Consider the following 21350-nt stretch of genomic DNA (forward strand, 5'->3'; position numbering starts at 1 on the left):
ACAAAATAATTTAGTAAGAATTTGACTTTAACCCCAAAGCTTGTCTACATGGAATTCAAGAAGAAAACAACATGCATTATTTATGCCTTATCTGGCCATAAATACAGAACACCAGCCAAAATCAACTTTGCATTATTCACTTATTCAACATATATTTATTGAATGCCTCAATTTGCCAGGGCCTATGTTGGGCTCTAGAGACAGAGCCATGAACAAACCAAATAATATCCCTTGTCCTCATGCAGCTAATATTCTACTCAAGGAGACCCCAAAAAAAAGATAAATTACAAGATATATACTAATTTAGGGAAGTGCTACAGAAAAATTAAAGCAAAGGATAACAGAAAGTGTTTGTTGGAGGGCTAGATGCAGTTAGATAGAGTAGAGGGAAGGTCCTCACTGAGAAGGATCATTTGAGTCAGGACCTGAAGCAAGTGCAGGAATGAGTCAGCAGAGTCTGAGCAAGAACACTGCAGGTGGAGGGCACTACAGAGACTGTAAGAGGGGCAGCACCCACCATGTTAGAGAAAGAGCTATGGGCGATATGATTAATGCAGAACAAGGGGAAGAGCAGTAGAAGGTGAAGTCAGAGAGGGTGGGGTGGGGGCTGACTGCTCCTTGCATGTCATACTAAGAATTCCCCTGAGGAAGGAAGCCAATGGAGAGTCCAGAGCAGAGAAAGACATAATCAAACTAATTTACTTTCAAGGCTTCCCCTGGTTGTCAAACGAAAGCAGACGGAAGGGGAACAAAAGCAGGAGTCCAGATAGGATCCTACATCACAAGCAGAAGTGACAGTGGCTTAGACCAGACTGGACATGAGGACAGGTGGTTGCATCCTGGAAATATTACCAAGGTAGTGTTGACAGAGTTTGGTGGAGTATAAATGAAAGCAGGAGTCAAGAAGGAAAGGTCTGGACTCTGAGCAACAGGAAGAATGGATTTTTCCCTTAAGAGCTGGAGAAGACTTCCAGAGGGGCAGGTGTGAGGAGCACATGCTCAGCTCATTTATACGCACCAAGTGGAGTTGCCAAATCGCCATTTAGGTTTGTGTGTATGGAGTTCAGGAGAGTGGTTACCATGTAAAAGAGATTTATGTTCTCAAAATTTCTCCTCGTTCTTACCACTAAAAGCCATTGTTTTCAAATGACCTTTATTTTAAAGACATGAGAGAATTGGCAGTGTCTTCAATGATGGTCTTTTAAAAAGTACAGAAATCTTTAAATGGCCATTGTAATCTTTATTGTATTTTTCCCATCACCATTTAGTTCCCTTATACTGCCCCCCCAACAATCACCATACTGTTATCCACGTCCATGAGTCCTTTATCCTTTTTGTTCAGTTCCTCCACCCCTTAACCCCACCCCCACCCCAAGCTGTCATCCTGCTTTCCCTCTGTGAATCTGTCCCCACTTTCCTTGTTAGTTCAGTTTGTCCATTAGATTCCACATATGACTAAAATTATATTATCAAGGTGATGTTGACTGACTTATTTCACTTAGCATAATGTTCTCCAGGTTCATCCCTACTATCGCAAAGGGTAAAATTTTCTTCTTTTTATGGCTGAGTAGTATTCCATTGTGTAAATGTCCCATAGTTGTTTTATCTACTCATCTTCTGATGGACACTTGGGTTACTTCCATATCTTGATGGCTGCAAATAACGCTGTAATGAACATAGGGTGCTTATGTTCTTTAAAAATTAGTGTTTTGGGTTCCTTAGGATATATTCCCAGAGGTGGAATTGCTGGATCAAGGCAGATCCATTTTTAATTTTCTGAGGTATCTCCATACTGCTTTCACAGTGGCTGCACTAATCTGTATTCCCTCCAACAGTGCACTAGGGTTCCCCTTTTTCCATGCACTCACCAGCACTTGTTTTTTTGTTGATTTATTAATGGTAGCCATTCTGACAGGTGTGAGATGGTATCTCCTTGTAGTTTCAATTTGCATTTCTCTGGTGATTAGTGACATTGAGCATTCCTCGGTGTGCAGCCATTTGGTTTTAATAGAGACAATTCCATAAAACTCATCATATACTGATAATCACAGGCAGCAAAATTCGTGCTGTCAATACATGTAATGCATGTATTACATGCTAAAGTAATAGCTTAGATTTTGTGGTCTGCCTTGAAAAGTAACTGGAGTTTAGACATTCCAGAAGAACGAGTATATGGTACCATCCCTGGATATGCACGTCTCACATCTTTCTAGGAATCGCAAAGATACTTCCTCTCATGCTTCTGAGAGTGTATGATGAGACCTCATGCTGAGCACATTTTAAGTTTCATGTTTTACCTCTAAGATTTATGTGGAATTTAAAAAATAAATTTAAAAGATTAAATGTTTTAAAATTTTCTTTAAGTTACCTGACATTCCCCCAAATCATTACATAAAACTGACTTTTATAATTGTAGACTACTTTACAGTCATCATAACCATCATCAGGATTATCATAGCTATTTTTATTAAGCTCTAGTGTGTGTTAAGCTTTCTCTATGACATTTATAATACTACATATCAAGTCCTGTGTGTTATTTTATATGTATTACATTATTTAATAGAGAAGGAAAACTCTGACTCCAAAAAACCTCCACTGCCTTGCGGCATACCTCTTCAGGGGAAAGGCTAAGGGAGTAAACCCCGACAGAAAATCCGGAGCCGGAGTCCCTAAGGCGGTTTGACGTTGTAGTCAACACCGGCAACTCCTGCGGCGCACCTGAAGCCAAGCTGTATTGACTCCGTCTTTCCCTTGGACCCTTCAGCTGCGAAGAGAGGGGGGGTCTGCTGCATGGGCAACAGCAGACCCTCCATATCACCCTGCCCAGGCTCTGTAGCTTCAGCTTCACTGGAGAGGACACTCCAGCGTCATCGCAAGATGTCGATTCAACACGGGAGGAGACAGATACCGTGTCACTCCCGAGTTGGACTGCACAGCCATTCTCGGCGGTGCAGATAGACTCTTAAGAAGCTACACCATCGTCTCTCGAGACGGACGGCTGCCGACGACAACATTATTTAATTCTAATATTAACCCTATATTATTCACAAATATTTCTAAAACTATAATCAGATGTCTTGTGGAAAACATTTGTAAACAGAAATTTCTTCTTACTGTAAAACCAAAAAACAGTGAAGAATAGAATAGCATATATAAATATATAGAATGGGAGGCAATGGAGAAAGTTGCACTCCTGGCTACTTGTCATGTAACTGGGAGATGCCTATCTGAATAATCCTATACCAAATACCCTATACCAAATATAATGTCACATACCAGTAAAATGCCATTGATTCCAATGAACTGACAATAGTTCATATGAGTTGCAATTTAATAAAAATTTAAAGGAAATGTAATCTAAAACTATTCACTTTTAGTAAATAGTAAAGTTTACTGTACAAAATACTGAAGGGAAAAGAAGAATCAATGTAATTTCTAAAAACACAAAAATATCTAATCAAGTATTTATAAGATATATATGGATGTCGAAAAATAAAATAAATAGAAAAATATACTTCTACAATCTTTCTTCCAAATCCTACATCCATTTAAGCTGGCAGGGCATATCAGTGGTTTATTTGGATATTGTCCACAGTTGTAAATGAGCATCTTCATTTCTATATTTTGGCAGTGGACCATGTAAATGATTATACTGCTATATATTTAATGTAGTAGATATAAAACATGGCACAAAGTAAAAGTACCAATTTTAGAAAACCATAAAATGCATCAAATAACTTCTCTAAAGTCATCAACATAAGTAGCCTGTAAATGATGAGGTTGCTGAATACAGCATCTCCATTAATATGATCACTTAAGTAACCTTCCACTGTCTTCTCATACATTCAACCCAATCCTGTAGATAATGACTGCACAAAGGGGTGAAGAGTCACATGAAGCATGCCTTCTGGGGGCAGCAGAGAGTCAGATGTGGATTGCATATGAGATCTATCACTCCCCCTCTAAATCCAGAAGGCGTCCTGCAGAAACTAAGACACTCATGCTTCCTTGATATCTTACATGCGTCATGAAAGTCAACTATAATTTTCTTGTGGACAATATAGAAGTGCCATCTTTTCATTGTCATTTTAAACTGAAAAGGAAAGTAAGGCTAACATACATAATTAGTAAAATTGCTAAGTAGAAATTTTATTTCTCCAAATTCTGCATCTTCTTTGATGACAAGTTTCTCTGTTTTTCTTCTGTCAATTCTTTCCTCAGACTGTCTCAGTCCACATTAAAGTCCAATTTATTTGTTCAGTGAAGTTAAACTTAAGGTGAACATCCCATACTTGTATTATTCCCTTTGATTTCTCACTCTCATCAAAATGTACCTACTTTATGTTCTCTTAGCCAACGGCCAAACCTTGAACTTCCAAGATCACAGCTGGCCAAATGATAATACAGTCAGTGCCAATATGCCCATGGTTAGAAGCAGAAACTTTGAGTTGCAAGGGAACTTTCAGAACTAATTAATTCATTCCTTCACTTAAAATGGAATCCTCTACATAATTTCACTATCATCATCGTAGATTCAGTACAACTCTATTTCCAGAGATCAAATTTTACTTCACTGTGGGGCAATGTATTCAATTTTAATGTTCCTTTACTGGTCTCATTTCTGGACAGAATCACTTGTGTTTTCACACGCAGATACAGGATCCACCTTTCATCCATCTCTGTGCCCCAGGATGCTGATCTTTGTGAATCCCATTAGGAGACTCCCTAACTCCCAAGCTTCTGGTTCGGTTATAAATAGGAGGCATCAGCAGAGGATCATAAAGAAAGAGAAGAGTGAAGATACATATTTCTGCAGCCCCCTCCTTGCAGGTGAATATCATTCTGGTGGCATCTCTCCAGGCAAGCAGAACATTCCATACAGCTCCCTCCTGGTCCCTTCAGGCCTAAGCATGGTGACAAATCCCTACAATTATTATCCCCGGAGTACTGTACCAATCCTTGTTTGTTATTTTTGATAACAGCTCTATTGAGATATAATTCACGACCATTCAATCATCCATTTAAAGTGTAAAATTAATTGGTCTTCAGTATATTCATAAAGCTGTACAATCATCATTATAATCAGTTTTGGAATATTTCCATCACTATAAAAAGAAACCCCATTCCATTAGCAACCCCTCAGCACTAGGCAGCCACTAACCTTCTTTTCATCTTTATAGAGCCACCTGAACATTTCATACAAATGGAATCATATAATATGTGCTCTCTTGTGACTGGTTTTTGTCACTTTGAACAATTTTTCAAAGCTCATCCATGTTATTAGCATGGTATTGCATATCAATACTCCATTTCTTTTTTTTAGATAATTTATTTGTTTATTTATTTATTTAGTTTTAGAGAGAGGGGAAAGGAGAAAGAGAGGGAGAGAAACATCACTGTGTGGTTGCCTCTCACTCGTGCCCCCAACTGGGGACCTAATGTGCAACCTAGTCATGTGCCCTGACTGGGACTCAAACCAGCAACACTTGGCTCACAGGCTGACACTCAATCCACTGAGCCACAGCAGCCAGGTACTCCATTTCTTTTTATTGCCAAATTATATTTCATTGTATGGATATACCATGATTTATTTATTCACTCATCATATGATGGATATTTGGGTTGTTTCCACTATTTGGCTATTATGGATAATTCTGCTATGAAAACTGTGCACAAGTTTTTGTGTGGACCTATGGTTTCATTTCTCTTGAATAAAGCTAGAAATGGAGGTGCTAGTTATATGGTAACTCGTGGTTTAACATTGTGAGACACTGCCAGATATTTTTCCAAACAGCTGCCCATTTTACATTCCCGTTAGTAGTATACAAGGGCTTTAATTTTTCCATATCCTCACCAACACTTGTTATTATCAGTCTTTTTTATTGCAGCCATCCTAGGGAGTGTAAAGTGATATCTTATTGTGGTCTTGGTATTTTTAACCCTGTTAATATACTTAAAATTACTCCCTACAGTGAACTCTCCTGGTTTCATTTCATTTAGGTCCATCAACTGTTTCTGGTCAGACCCTGACTGATGCAAAGACCAATTCTTTTTCATATTTTTGAAGATTATTTTGAAACTCTCCCAACATTTCTCTTTTCAGGCTAAACAATTCCTTTTTTAATGCACTGTTCATTTCTAGATTATTTACTCGTCTAACTCACTAGCCTTTGACACCACCACATTTGCTCCATAAGATGCACGTTTTCCTCCCAAAGATGTGGGGAGAAATGCCTATGCATCTTATGGAGCAAATATTGCATCACAGACCCTGATGTGTATTACCTGACCTGGGATTCCCAGAAAACTAGAAGAGTACTTGAACCTTAAAGTCTCTCCTTATTTGTCAATAACAGTGATGATGGTTCTTAATACCACTGTTGACTGCTGTTCACTTTACATGGTTGAAATATTATTCTGTTATATTTTATTAAATATTTCAGTACATCATTTGGTTCAGGATATTTCTTTTCTTGTTTCCCTCCTCTAAATCTAAGTGTGTCTTATGGTCAGGTGTATCTTATAGTGCAAAAAATATGGTAAATTGTCAATGTTCTTCAAGTTATTTTACCCATAAGTGACATATGTAAACAGAAAAATGTATATTTCACTAGGCAATTATGTCATTGGTTATGGACACTATAATTCTTCTACTAATGCCATTAAAGGTAACCACCTCTTGTTTCAGCGGCTGTGTCCTACTGTTGGCTTACATTAAACATAAAATCAACTATACTATCTTGACAATGGACTATCAATTCAGATATCCCCTACCTGTAATCAAATGAGAGAATTACTTTAACAATATTAAACTGCGTCTCATTAAGTTTTGGGCAACATTGAGTCTATTACTGACTTCCTGAGCACAGATGAGATAAAATGGGTTAAAATCCCAAGTATAGCCTTGCCAGAAAAGGTCAGTGTTAGTTTCCTTCCTTTCTTTCTTCTTTCATCAAAACTCTTAATAAAAACAATAAAAGGAAAAAATCAGCGAATAGAATGGATGTCACCTGACTACAGACCTCTTTTCAGGTTGACTATCATGTACTAATCTATGCCCTTTAGACACAGTTCTTCAGCTATTAGTCTTTATTACCATACTGTCAAACACATCAATTTCCTTCTTAATTGCTCAGAACTTTATGATATGAAATTATATTTTATACACAATATCTGATAACAGGGTAACCATATTAAAAATAAGTTCATTTTCCATGATTTGACCTCAGAGAACTCATACTGGCTTCTGGAGAGCATTGTTATCCTTCTAAGTGTTCAGAAATGATTTATATAATAGTAGAACCTGGGATTTTACTAGAACACTTAACACACAGCATTTTTAGAATATAAGCTTTTTTCCCATTTAAATTCAGGGTAACATTTACTAAGGTCTCCTGACATTTCATTTCTTCTACAAGCTATTTCAATTTTAATAACAATGAGTCTTCAAAAACAATGTCAGTTAGTAACCACCTTACTCCACCCTATATCCTTCCCCAATATGTCAGGTTAATTATGGGCACTTTGACAATTCAGTAGCTAAAATAAAACATCTAAATATCACCCTTGATTATTCTCCTTTCCATACCTGTTATCATCCAAACCATCAGCTAGAGCTCTTCATAATACATAAAATTTTGACAGCTTCTTGCCATTTCACTGTTATCACTCTAGAACAAGCCAGAATCACTGTGCACTGAATTACTGTCACGGTCTCCCCACTGATATCCCTGCTTCCACTTTTGAACCTACAGTCTACTCTCCACACAGTAGCGAGGGAAAGCTTTTTAAAATGTTCATCTGGTCAAGTCACTCCTCCAGTAACAACCAGCTACCCTGGTTGCATACTTAGATAAAATCCAGTGAGCTGACCCTGCCTTCCTCTCCAATTTCATCTTTCTAATGCTCCCTCCCACCCTTACCCCCGCCACCTGCTTTAACCTCACTGGGTGTCTTTGCGTTTCTGGAACTTAACACACTCAGTGTCTCTTCTGAGTCTTTGCCTTGACCGTTTCCTCTCCCTAAAGTATCCCCGTAGATTTCCACAGGACTTGTCATCACTCATGTCTCAGGCATCATCTCCTCAGGGAATTTCCCTTGGCTGCTTTATCTAAAACAGCACTTCCAACTCTACCCCTTACTCTACTTGATTTCCTTCATTTGACTTATCACTATCCTAAAGTATGGAGTATTTATTTTCTTATTTCTATCTTCACCCCTAAAATCTATGCATTTTCAGAGCAGGGGCTTTTTCTGTCTTATTCAACAATATATTTCCAGCATCTATAATAATAAATAACACAAGTTGGATGCTCAAAAATTTTTTTTTAATGAAATGAATGTGAACCTCAAAGAACAGGTCTAATAATATAAATTCTGACCTTGGTAGATACCAGGAGAAACACATAGGACTAAGAACAACTGTGGTCAGTCTTCCCACCACACTGTGCGTTAGGCTCCCTGCGTTACAGCACGGTATTCAGTCACTACGTACATCAATCAGCAGACCAACAGGTCCAGTCCAAATCCTCTGATATCAAAAGAGCGGTATACGAGAGCCTCCAGTCTCAAGCTGAGGTGAGAGGTACTTTTTCCTATTTCAACCCCCCACTCTCCCAATTATAATAAATGAATGAAGTACATTGAAGCTACGGGAAAATAATGTAAATTTGGAATCTGGCAAAAAGCAAACCCAGTGCCTGGGGCAGCCTGGAGCTGATGGATGATGACAGCTAGCAGACAAATCCTGTTCCCCCTTCTAAAATCTGTCTACTAACACATTAGCAAGCTCATCAATATCGGCAAGGCATTCACCTTCTGCAGCAACAGCTGCTGCAAAATCACGATGCTGACTTTTTGGGTTGTGGTCTTGCGGATGGCATGCAATTACAGGCCAGTCAGGGTGGGAGATGATGAAATGACAGCCCGAGATTACAAGGAAGGGTTTGCAGGGACCATATTATAGGGAAGGGTTCTGCGAGGACTTGCGGAATAAACAGTATAAGGGTCACTTGTTCCGAATCTACCATTCACCCTCTCCTCCCCCCAATAACTAGATGTCTGAATGATGAGATGTGAAAAGTTAATTCTTGTATGTATAATTAACTATGTAAAACTTAAAACATTAACTTATTAGGCAGAAACTTGTGAAATATATAAGCTTACATTGGGATTATGCTTAAAAATATGGCCCTTTTCATGAAAACTAGTACTCGCTGTGGAAATATTTAAAAATGGCAAAACTCTTCTATTCATTAAAAATATCATATAATGGTATCTTCTATTTTAGCATGAAAGAAATTTTGTTGGATAGCAATGGGGGAAAATTGGGACAGCTGTAATAGATCCACAGTAAAAATAATAATAATATATATAAATAAATAAAATATTTTTCTTAAAAAAAAAAAGAAATTGTGTGCTTTAAGAAAGACAGAAAAGCCACATACAACATATACAACACAACAAATACATCTTTCCCTACAAGTTTAAAATTAAAAGAGTTAAGGAGGAAAGAAGGGGTTTTATGATTAATTTTACAGAATAGTCTATATGCACCTACAGAAAGATAAGTATGGCAAAATATTCTTAAAACATCCTATGTTGGAAAAGTGGCCTTTAACTTAACTAAGAGTGGCTGAGTTAATGATACACAATAGTATTTCAGAACTGAGGACCTACCCCTATCAATTAATTAGAGAGAAGGCGACTGAAAGAAAATGGAAGAGACTGTAGACTACCTGAGTCTACACCAGGCACTTTCTCATGAGAGCCATGAATTTCTTCAAAGTGGATTGTATTAAAAGAAATCCTGCATCTCTCTGGCTAATCACAACCCTTCGTGCTAAGAGGCAACAAAGCAGTAGAGGCATCCCAAGAGAAGGTAACCCTTGGCTCACCTGACAAATGAAAGGAGAAGGTAACCGAGAACCTTATCATAGCTGAGTGAAGCCAAGAGACACGACAGAAGTGTCAGGCACAGATCAGCCTCCCATGTACATTCAACAAATTCTGCTATTTCAATATCTGTGCAGAGGCTGCCTCTCAACACCAATATGCAGGGTCCCCATCCTACTGGCTTTGCAATTCCAGGTCGACACTTGTTGACTGTCCAGACCACGCTGAAAATCTGGATGCTATTGGGGGTAGATGTCAAGGTCCTTGTCATTTGAAGAGGTCTCACAGAGCATGTGTGGTTATTAATCCCACCTCTCCCCTGCTCTCAAGCATTTGGTACCTGTCTTATTAAGGCACTCGCCAAGTTGTACAATTAATATTTGTTCAGTTGTCTGTATCCTCATTAGATTATGAGAAAACATGTAATTCTTTGGGAGGCACCTCTAGAATAGTCCCTGAAAGAGCTGATCGATGCTTCCTAAGTAATAGGGTATTCTTTTGTTCACATTTTTCTTAAGTTAAAAACGAAGATAACAACAGTAGGAAGACATTCATTCATTCAAACAACAAAATTAGTATTTTAATTTTTACACAATCATAATATTCTTATTGGCTTTCTACAGAAATCTAAATTTTTTTTCAGATTATGATAAACCTTTTCACGAGCTGTGGGCTTTCAGAGGTCAGAGAAAATTCTCCTCCCCAACATAATGCTGATGATCTCATAGATTCTCAGTAAAAGCCTGTTGATTAATGAGTGTACTATTAAGGCCAGCTAGATATTGACGATTCTCTCATTTCCCCCCCTGCCACTCATTTTGCTTTTCTTAAAAGAAGAAACTAATTTTAAAAGATCAGTCCCTTTCTCTTTCAGTGAACAAGAGCTTTATCTAAGACATACCAACACAGGGGGTAGAGGGGACTGCAGGGGCATTCACTCAGGCACAGAGCCTGGAAGATGAGAACACATAATACAGAACTAAATTTTAAAAAGAGCTACCATCTTGTCAGCAGCTTCAGGTCCTCAGGGCCTAGAAGCCACAAATCAGTGCCTGTATCGACTCTCTAAAGCTCAATCAAGGGAAATTTTAAGAGAAGAGCCATTTTAGAAATGAGAGAATTAATGGTGACTTGAAAGAAGTAGAAATAATTGGGGGAAAAAAAAAAAACTTTTCCTACTGTTCTCTGATGTGCTGTGTGACTTTAGATGTGTATGTGTGAGCAAGTTCTCTGTGCCTTCCTTTCCTTATACATGAAGCTAGTGGAAAAAATCCCACTAAACCCCATTAATTGTCAACAATTCTAATAGGATCAAGTTAAATATTTCTACATTTTGTGACCCTTAAAGTCTCCATATGGTGACTGGCACAGTGAAAATAATACTATAGCATCCTCCCTGTGGAAATAAGTCATCAATCATGCATACTTAGGATTGCTATCTACCGCATTACCTATTCCGGGGTGCTGAAAATAAGTAACTTTAGTTATTTTGTGGACTCTGACAGGCTGGTGCCTTGACACACTTCTGCTTCTAATCTTCCAGAACTATCAAGCCATAAACCACTTTCAAACAGGGATTTCCTGGGCACCACAAGCGCTGACATCACAGCCTGCAGTTCAAGTGTCATGTCTTCTCTCCCACTCCCCTGACATCTCTGTCTGGCCTGCCCTCACTGAACAAAATGCCCTCTTTATCTCAGAGAAGCACAGACTGCCATGAGAAGGAGTCTGGAGAGGGAGGTTATTGGTTGCAATCATTTGAAAGATTCTAATAATTGCAGCTAGGGATCCATCCTCTCATGTCACGTAAGTTAGAAAATGGGTCAGACATAATGCATTTGGTTAAGTGTCTAAACCAAAAAGGTGCTGTTTTATTTTAAATGGCATAGTCTTTACAAAGGCTAAGGTTACTGGTGCAATGCTCTTTCATTTTAAAATGTATCAGGAACATGCCCTCTGAGGGTCAGGCTTTCATTTGCTGATGTTAATTCTCAGCTGCCTGCTCCTTGTCCTTCATTGTACCCTGTGCCTTAGCTGGGCACGCTCCTGATTCCTGGCTATATCCAGACGGCCCATGTAAATAGTGTTTATGTTAAGGAAATCATGTTCAGTGTGACTGGAGCACACAGAAACTGATGTTGTTGTCACTTTAGATTAAGCCCTTATTTTAGTAAAGGAGGCAATTGGAGCAGGCAGCTGAGTGGCCGAATGAAATATTCAGCTCATTTCATTTAGAGCTGCCCTGTTTCCATTGTTCATGCGGGCAAGGCTGGTTAACCCTGCTGGTGCCGGCACGGCAGCTGCCCCGACTGGGTCACGCATCCACACTCAGGCTTCCTCCAGCTAACACTTTTTAAGCCATCTATCACCATGCCTTGAAGCAATCAGGTGAATGATGTAGGAACAGTCATCCCTGGATGCATCTTGGTGAACTCCTGCCCATTTGTGTACCCAAATGGGTGCTTTAAGAGGGGGTTGTCTGTACCTGTGCAGAATATGTCTAAATCTCCAGGTACAAGTGGAAGTTAGGTGAGCACACAGATGCTTGGGACAGAGTGTTTTTGTTAAAATGTGTTTATCAAGGGAAGATGTTGGCTTAATTGCTTGAAAAATTGTAAGAATGGCCCTGTGACAACGAGTTATTTAAGACACAGGTACACACCATCAAATACTAATGACACCAGTTTTTGTCTAAAACTTACCACGAAAAAGGACTTATGTATAGAGAATCCTAATAAAACATTGCTACTACTTCCCTAGGAGTTCCACCAACTGAGTCCTGGACATGTTTCGGAATCTGAGGCACCTGTTTAGAAACTGTCCTATCATTATAACATTAAAATCTGTTTTGACCAGAAGGTTTTCTGACTGATGAGGCTTTCTCTTCTCCTCCCTTCCTCCTCCCCTTCCCTGTCTTCTTCTTTCTTCCTTCCTTCCTTCCTTTCCCTACCCCTCCCCACCGTCATTGACAAGTTAAACCAGAACAGGTAGTTTAGGTAAATGATAAAGTACATACTATTTCCATAGATCAAATCCCTGGTTAAATGAAGGACTTTTAATAGTTTTTCACACATAAGAAAGTACTTTGTAGAATAAATGATTTCATCACCTCAAGACCTTGAGAAAGTAGAAATTCTTCTTAGCTACAGCTTATAGATATTATTAATGCCCATGTAAAGCACCAGTCATCACTGAAAAAAGTAACTAATTGTTATTACGGAAATGCATTCAATTCCAAACACATAATGAGTCACAATTATATATCAGGCTCTATGCTAGGCTAAAAGTGACCCTTGCCTTGAAGGTATCCAAATGTTTAATAAGTATTAATTCTATGCATCCAGGTTTTGTGAAAGGCTAAAGCTTCTGTAATGTTAGGATAAGAATACAAATTAAAAATCTGTATTTAATGTAAAAGTAAATATTTGCTTACAGTGAAAAATTCCAATAAATTACTACTTTAAAATTCTGAGACATATCACAAACATCACAAAATCTGGGGTAAAGCCCATTATTCATATTAATTAATGCTCTGACCACACCTCTCTAATGCTTTTTCTCCTGCAGTTGTTGGTTGCATATGCTTTGATTGCCTTTTTTTGTAAATATCATTTTCTATTAAAAAAATAGAAAGACAATCCATTTTTTTATCTAGTATGTTTAATTAATCAAAATTTATGTTTAACTATACGTAACTGAGATTCATAATATATGCAATAGCACACACACAGTGGTACTTGCTGCTTGTATTATTGCTACAAGTTTGTGCCCTCAAAACACAGGTATCTAAGAAACTCTATTTATGTAATATCCATGAAAAAAGAAAAATATATATGATGTGTTAATAGTAGTATTAACTGCATTAGTCATTAAATCTGACAGGAGAGAACTTCTATTGTGATTGGGCATTGATACAAACTATATCCTCTGTTTATAATCTTACACATCTAATAACAAGAATGGCTTTCAACAGAGTAGATTCTGGCTCTGTATGTTTCAAATCTAGTGTCTCTTCTCTACCTTCATGTGTGAGGTATCAATGCCGCAGGATGTGTCCATAGGACATTATGGCCTCTGGTTCCTCACCTGTGTATCACAGTGAGTTGGCAAAGTGCAGCATTATCAACAGCTTTACTATGCATAGAAATGTTTGCAAACAATATAACTATATCCCACTTAATTTAAAATCACTATATCCCCATTTGGACTCCCCCTTTGGTAAAATACCCTCAAATACTCCCCCCCCCAAAATCCATGACCTCTCCGAAGCCAATGCAAAACAGAAAAGAAATGAAGGAAGTTTGAAGCAGAGGCAATGGTCATAAATAATTGCAATTAAAATAGCTTACTTTGCAAATTTTACAAAGTGTGTGATCAATTGTATACACTTCCTACAGCTTCTCCACAAACCTGGGAAAGAGAGAAGGACCCTAAGGCTTACTTTTGCCTCTGGTGAAATGATTTACTCCTTTTCTAGTTGAACAAAAATTTTGTTTTAATAACAAATATCAGATATTTGTCAATAACTGCTTATAAGTTTCTATTAAAATAATTTATTTTAAGACATGCTGATTCTAACTGGTATTTAATAGTTGGAGAAGTCAGTGAAAAATAAAAAAGAAAGGTATTGGAGCAAATTTTGGACTTAAAATTATAAAGCAGTAGGGGGGAGGGGGGAGGGAGAGAAGGGGGATAAGTAAGGGAAGGGTCAGGTCAAGGAACGTATATGAATGACTCATGGACATGGACAACGGGGAGGGATATGATTGTGGGAGAAGGGATGGGCTGGGAGGGGGGAGCAATGGGGGAAAAATGGGACAACTGTAATTGAAAAACAAAAAATAAAATTAAAAAAAAATTATAAAGCTGTTAGTACTAAATTTCTAAACAACAACAACAACAAAGACCTTCAGTATCTAAAGGATAAAGAAAAGGTGAAAGTAAACTTTTTTTTTAATCACCACATATATTAGCAGCTGCAAAAACAAGATAATGGTTGAGGAAAGCAGTTAAGAGTTAGCCAATGGCAGGACAACTATGAAAATATGCATTTGGAACCTTGATTTCCAAAGAGCTTATGGAAATAAATGAGAGAAGAAAGTAATTCCAAAATTATTTTTGATGAAATTTTCTCCTGTGCTGACTATCAGACACAAATTGCAATCTAATAACACATTATTTCTAAAAATTACACATGGCTATGTTGGTTGTATAAATAGGTATAACATATTTATTCATTAAACAAAATATTCTACATAGCATTAATGTAAGAAATTCGTTTTACATTTTTAAAAATAAGGTTTTTATATTTTTATTTGAATTCTATTTGATTATGCATTAGAAAGATACCAATTCTTTGTACCATAATGATGAAAATCATCAGTTCTTAAGCAGGCATGACTCAAAAAGGTGCTGGGACTTTTGTTTACACCCTTGCTTTGTGTAAATAAATGTTTACAATTTTATATTAAAGATGGAAAAAGCATTAAAATAAAAGGAAACCCAGTCCATAATTCAGCATATTCACAAAAGTAGCTGAACTTATCCAAATTTTAGAAGACTTCCCAAACCATTCAGTAAGAGCTTAAAGGAAAATTCCAGTTGACATTTTGAGATATACAGCCCAATCTCTGAAGTGGGTGAAGTGACTTGTTTATTAGCTTTTTAACTTTTCATATCTTTCCATTTTCTTTATTTTCTTTGTTCCTCTTTCTTTTCTTTCAGGAAACCATAGGAACTGGGTGGCCTTTCCACCAAAACCATTAGTAAATGAAATGTGAATTATAAAATATATTTTATAAGTTGGAGAGAGAGGGTTGAGGAAGAATTAAGACATTTTGGAATGTTGCTGAGCAACAGAAAAGCTATAACCAAAGCACAACCTCCCAAAGTTTGAAGAAACAGATGTTAATGAGCAGAACCAATTATGGCCAACTCGAAGTCAACAACAGGGAACATTCAAAGTCATTCCAATACATACTCCAACAGACCAAATTTGGATCTGCCGAGTCTAGTTTCCTGTTTCACTTCTCTGATCTGTTAACCTAAATAGACAAAATGCTTCATTGTAATAGTGTTGCCACCCCATATATATCCCAAAATACCATTGCCAGTGGAGAATTAAGCCATCCATGCCTCCACACATATAACACAAATACACGTGCGCAAGTGCATTTCGGTGTTTTGCAAGTTGTAGATTGTCTTGGGTTGAAATAAAGTACACAAGAGAACTGAAACTTATTATCAAATAAAACATTTAACAAAGCCTAATGAAGAAAATGACTTTTAAATGTTATTGTTTAAAACAGGGGTTGGCACAGCTTGTGAAATAAGAATGGCTTAATGAATTAACATTCACAATCAATTTGATGATACAGAACATTAACTTTGAAATACAATTAAGTGAAATGCCTCCTCGCAAAAAGAATTCAATTTTTCTCATTATTAGACTTCTTCTGACAAATTTACTCAGTTACTATTATTACACTTTGAACTATGTCAATAAAAATTTTGTGGAAAAAACTTTCCCTCTTAAAGTATTTACACACTAGCCTCAATTTCATATCATAGCCTACAAAGCCTAAAATGTTTATATCTAGTCCTTATCAGAAAAAAAAATTGCTGATACTGGGTCTAAAACTATCTAATCTAAAAATCTGTATTAGCCCCACCTATTTCTAGCTTTTATAATATATGTATGTATGCATCCATTTGGAGTATGTATCATAACTACTTACATAAAAGATTTATAATGACCTTCTGATGTTTCCTATATCACTACCAGGAAAAGACCACAATAACCACCCTTTAAAAATAGACTCCTATGGGAGTTCACAATAATGGATGGTATTTATCTCACATCAGGGTAATAAAATGAAAAGGAGGTGCTGATTTTGCCCAATAATTTAGTTCTGAAAATTATAATGCCCAATGCTAGTAAGAGTAGACAAGAAAACTCATTTATACATTAATTGTAGCAGTGTTTAATGGTACACTCTATCTGAAAAGCAATTTGGTTATCGATAGCAAAATCCATTAAAATACTTATACACTGTGATACAGTAAATCCACTTCAAAAATATGAAACATATACACAAATATGTTTAATAAGCTGTCATTTACAATAGTGACTTACCCCTATCATTTTTTATTCTGTCAACAGCCAAGCTATAGGAGCAAGAAATCTTGGAACTATTCTTTCCCTCACAAGAGATAGCTAGTAATTCCTCCCCCTGAGTCTTCCATGTCTTTTTTTTTTTTTTTTTTTTTTTTTAATCCCCGCAGCTACTAGCTTGGTTTAAGAACCTGCCATTTCTCTTCTGGACTGTGGCAATATCATCTTGGGGATGGATCTGCAAGGTGAGGCCTAAACTTATGCAATTTGGGGTCCCTTTTAAAGAAAAAGGTAAAATTGCAAATACGAAATCTGTCATCAATGCCAACATTAAGAGAAGCATAACAAGGAGGTAGTAGTATAGAAAGCAAAAGTACAGATGATTGCAGTTAAAGACTTATACTTTTTGCAAATTTTATAAAAACCAATGACCATGAGAATACATTATAGAGTCTGTATCAAAATGCTGGCAGAGGCCCAGGCAAGCCAATTATCATTTATTTAACCTTTATCACAGCTTCTTGGTGTGTGTGTATAGACACACACACACACACACAAAATTGATAGATATAGATACATATTTATCTATGTCATATATATAGATCTATCTATATCTTTCTGTCTATATAGGTATCTATTGATATCTCTATCTATATCTGGCTCTTTACCAAAAAACCCTTCATTCTTAATGTCTGTAATTTCTCAGCCATCCAGCCAATCTTATTGCTAAAGATCAATTTTTCTAAAATAAAATTCTAAACACATTTCTTTCCTACTTGAAAATTTTCTTGTCAACAGGATAAATGGCAGTAATCCTTCTATTATATCACCTCTACCTACTATTCCAACCTCATTTTCTGTCATTACAGATATGCCGCATTATTTACACCTGTATGATGTTACTTCAGTCCTCCCATACTTAAGCAGATGTTCTTTTCTCAAACTAAAATACACTTTCTCCTCTTATCTGGCTAACAGATTTCTTCACCTGTTTCTGTCCCAACTTACCTAATAAAGCCTTCCCAGACCTAACAAGGGTCAATAGCGAGCTCTTTGGCCCACAATCCTCCAGTGTTGCACTTATCACCTATTATAAGGGCTCATTCACTGTCTATTTCCCCTGATAATTTAAAAGCCCCTTCAGTGAAGAAACCTTGTCCTAGTGCTCCTTATTTCCCAAATGTCTGCATTAAGTGAGCACTCACTCAATCTCAACTGAACAAATGAATTAAAAAGGAGGAGGAGAACATATACTAAAAGTTACTTTTATTGCTTTTACTTATTGGTATTGTTAGCAATTTTTCACCCTTATGTAAAACTATTTTTGTTGTGTGGCTATATTTGTTTTATAATGGAAGATCTAACTTACAATAAAATATTTCTTTGAGGCTTCTTTGATTTTCATTAGATCTGCTATCTAATTCACAAAACTGCACCCCTGTGCTGGGCTTATTTACATTGCCAACAGTCTACTTTACTTGATATCATGTTTCGATCCCTGTACACAATTAGGTAAATAAATATCGTTAGTGCAGCTTCATTAAAGTGTATTTTTCTTAAATATTTCTCAGTACACATATTTCTTGGTAAGTGAGCATCTACTAGAATTTTGGCAAAAAAATTTTTATAATAGACTTATTTCTGTAGGTATATATTTCAGGCACTGACTGAAAAAAAATAATAATTTTTTTTTTTTGCCATCTGGAATAAAACAGATGAATACTACAAGGCTCAAATTATGTTCATATGCACAAATCCATTTTTCCGAATCACTCACAATTCCTATTTCCCACTAGGATGCAATAAAAATTATTTTAAAAAGGAAGATGTCCAAAATAATCTGATAATTCTCCTAAATACAGTCGTCATTGAAGCTCAACATATTTTATTCTTTTTTAGTAGAACTAACATTATCATTATCTAGTAATGCCTACAAGAATTTTATAGCAGAGAATTTCCCCTTTTTCTTTTTCATGATTTAAAAATGTTGTCTTAGCAGACATTGTTTAAATATGCCCTACTTGGAGCAGAGGCCCTGGCTGGTTTAGCTCAGTGGATTGAGCGTCGGCCTGCGAGCTAAGTGTCACTGGTTCGATCTTCCAGTCAGGGTACATCAGAGAAGGAAAACTCTGACTCCAAAAAACCTCCGCTGCCTTGCGGCATACCTCTTCAGGGGAAAGGCTAAGGGAGTAAACCCTGACAGAAAATCCGGAGCCGGAGTCCCTAAGGCGGTTTGACGTTGTAGTCAACACCGGCAACTCCTGCGGCGCACCTGAAGCCAAGCTGTATTGACTCCGTCTTTCCCTTGGACCCTTCAGCTGCGAAGAGAGGGGGGGTCTGCTGCATGGGCAACAGCAGACCCTCCATATCACCCTGCCCAGGCTCTGTAGCTTCAGCGTCATCGCAAGATGTCGATTCAACACGGGAGGAGACAGATACCGTGTCACTCCCGAGTTGGACCGCACAGCCATTCTCGGCGGTGCAGATAGACTCTTGGGAAGCTACACCATCGTCTCTCGAGACGGACGGCTGCCGACGACGACGACGACTTGGAGCAGACCACATACATGTGGCATATTTAGATATGAATACAAGGCAAGAGCTCCAAAAATGCAAACCACAGGTCATGGAAATAACACCACCAAACTCAAGCTGACACCATTTTAGTAGCTTCAGATATATCTGAATGTGGGCAGAATCTTTACCTGTAGCTCTAGGCTATGGTATGATGGCATATGATGGTATGAGACTGGACATCTCCCCAAACACATTCTTGTCTCCCCTTTGTGTCAGGTGTGTTATTCTGAGTTTATACAATGGTATGATCTATATTTAAGGAGGAGTTCCTTCCCTAGACTGATCCATGCCTCACCCAGCCTAATTTGGTTGTTTAAAGAAAACACAGCATCCCCCTCATTGCACAGACCTGCATTCAAGAGTCATCTGAGATGAAGTGAATAGAACAGAAAGAACATGGGCTCTAGAGTCACCAGTTATGGTTGCAGAATCCCTGCAAAGGCATTTCAAGGTCTGTGTGACATTGAAGTCAGTGAGCTTCATTCAACCCTAGTGTAATCGGTTGAATCGTGTCCCCCCAGAATTCATATTTAGAGTGTTAAAATCCAATATCTCAGAATGAACATTTGAACAATAAGGTCATTGTATATACAATTAGCTAAGCAGATGTCATTGGTGTGAGTCCTAATCCAATATGACTCCTGTCCTTATAAAGAAAAAGGAAATTTGGACATGAAGACAGACATTCATAGGATAAAGATGACGTAAAAACATGGAGAAAATGGCAACTACAAGCTAAGGAGAAGGGCTGGGACAGATTCGCACAGCCCTCAGAAAGAACCAGCCCTGTTGACACCTTGATTTCAGATGTCTATTCTCCAGAACTGCAAGACAATAACTTTCTGTTGTTTAAGACACCCTCTGTTTATGGTGCTTTGTTATGGCAGCTTTAGCAAATTAATACATCTGATTTCCTTCTATGTCAAATTCTTAACATAAAACAGTCAGGACCATTATAAAGATTAAAAATCACATGGTAGGTACTCAAAATATTATACCACATAGGGTATACTATTTCCAGTATTTTATCTCATTTCCTTGAATTGTACTTCTTTCTTCAGTCAGCCAAGGAGCAGGCCCATCACCACTCAAAAGCTTGGTGCCCCATAAACTCACCCAGAAGTTAGATGCAAACTCAGAATGTCACCACATGGTTAAAGGGACAATCCAAATATGGTAGAGAATCTAAATATAATTTAGATTTATCTACAGAAGAATAAAATTACTTTTCTTGCACACTCAGTGTCTAAACAAGACATACCTGCCACATGCGGGAAGGCTTGTCCAAAACTTCTAAGGATCCTCTTGAAATATGTCCTTATACTGTGGACTGATTAAAAAGCCTAGAAAAGAATTAAGAGCTAAGTCATTTAGAGGCAGGTTCATGGTATGTGGAGTCAAGGCCAACTATTTTAAAAATTTAATTATTTGGGGAAATACCAGTAGATGGTGATAAGCTATGCACTACAGAATATAGAGCATCTATAATTCTACAGACCCCTTAAATTCTACCTAGACAGGTAAGGAGCCGTCAGCAGAAAAAAAGAAAACAGAGTGAATGTTTTTTTTAAAGGTTTTTTTTTTTTTTATTATTATTATTGAATTTATTGAGGCAATATTAGTTAATAAAATGATAAAGTTTCAGGTGTCCAATTCTATAATATGTCAACTGTACACTGTATTGTGTGTTCACCACCCCAAGTCAAGTCTCCATCCATCACCATTTATCCCTCCTTTACCCTCTTTTACATCCCTCACCCCCCTT

At 37.4% G+C, this 21350-nt stretch overlaps 1 protein-coding gene across 1 annotated transcript in view; it reads right to left on the bottom strand.

Moving 5' to 3' along the window:
- The window catches only part of SOX5 (SRY-box transcription factor 5), a 941468-nt gene that overhangs the window by 768221 nt on the left and 151897 nt on the right, over positions 1–21350 (bottom strand). The window contains exon 2 of the mRNA XM_090275485.1: positions 20847–20928. The gene's annotated coding sequence lies outside the window, so the exon portion shown is untranslated. The remainder of the gene's footprint in view (positions 1–20846; positions 20929–21350) is intronic.

This window comes from Furipterus horrens, unplaced genomic scaffold (assembly GCF_987537825.1).
Source record: "Furipterus horrens unplaced genomic scaffold, mFurHor1.1.pri manual_scaffold_4, whole genome shotgun sequence".
Taxonomy (NCBI): Eukaryota; Metazoa; Chordata; class Mammalia; order Chiroptera; family Furipteridae; genus Furipterus; species Furipterus horrens.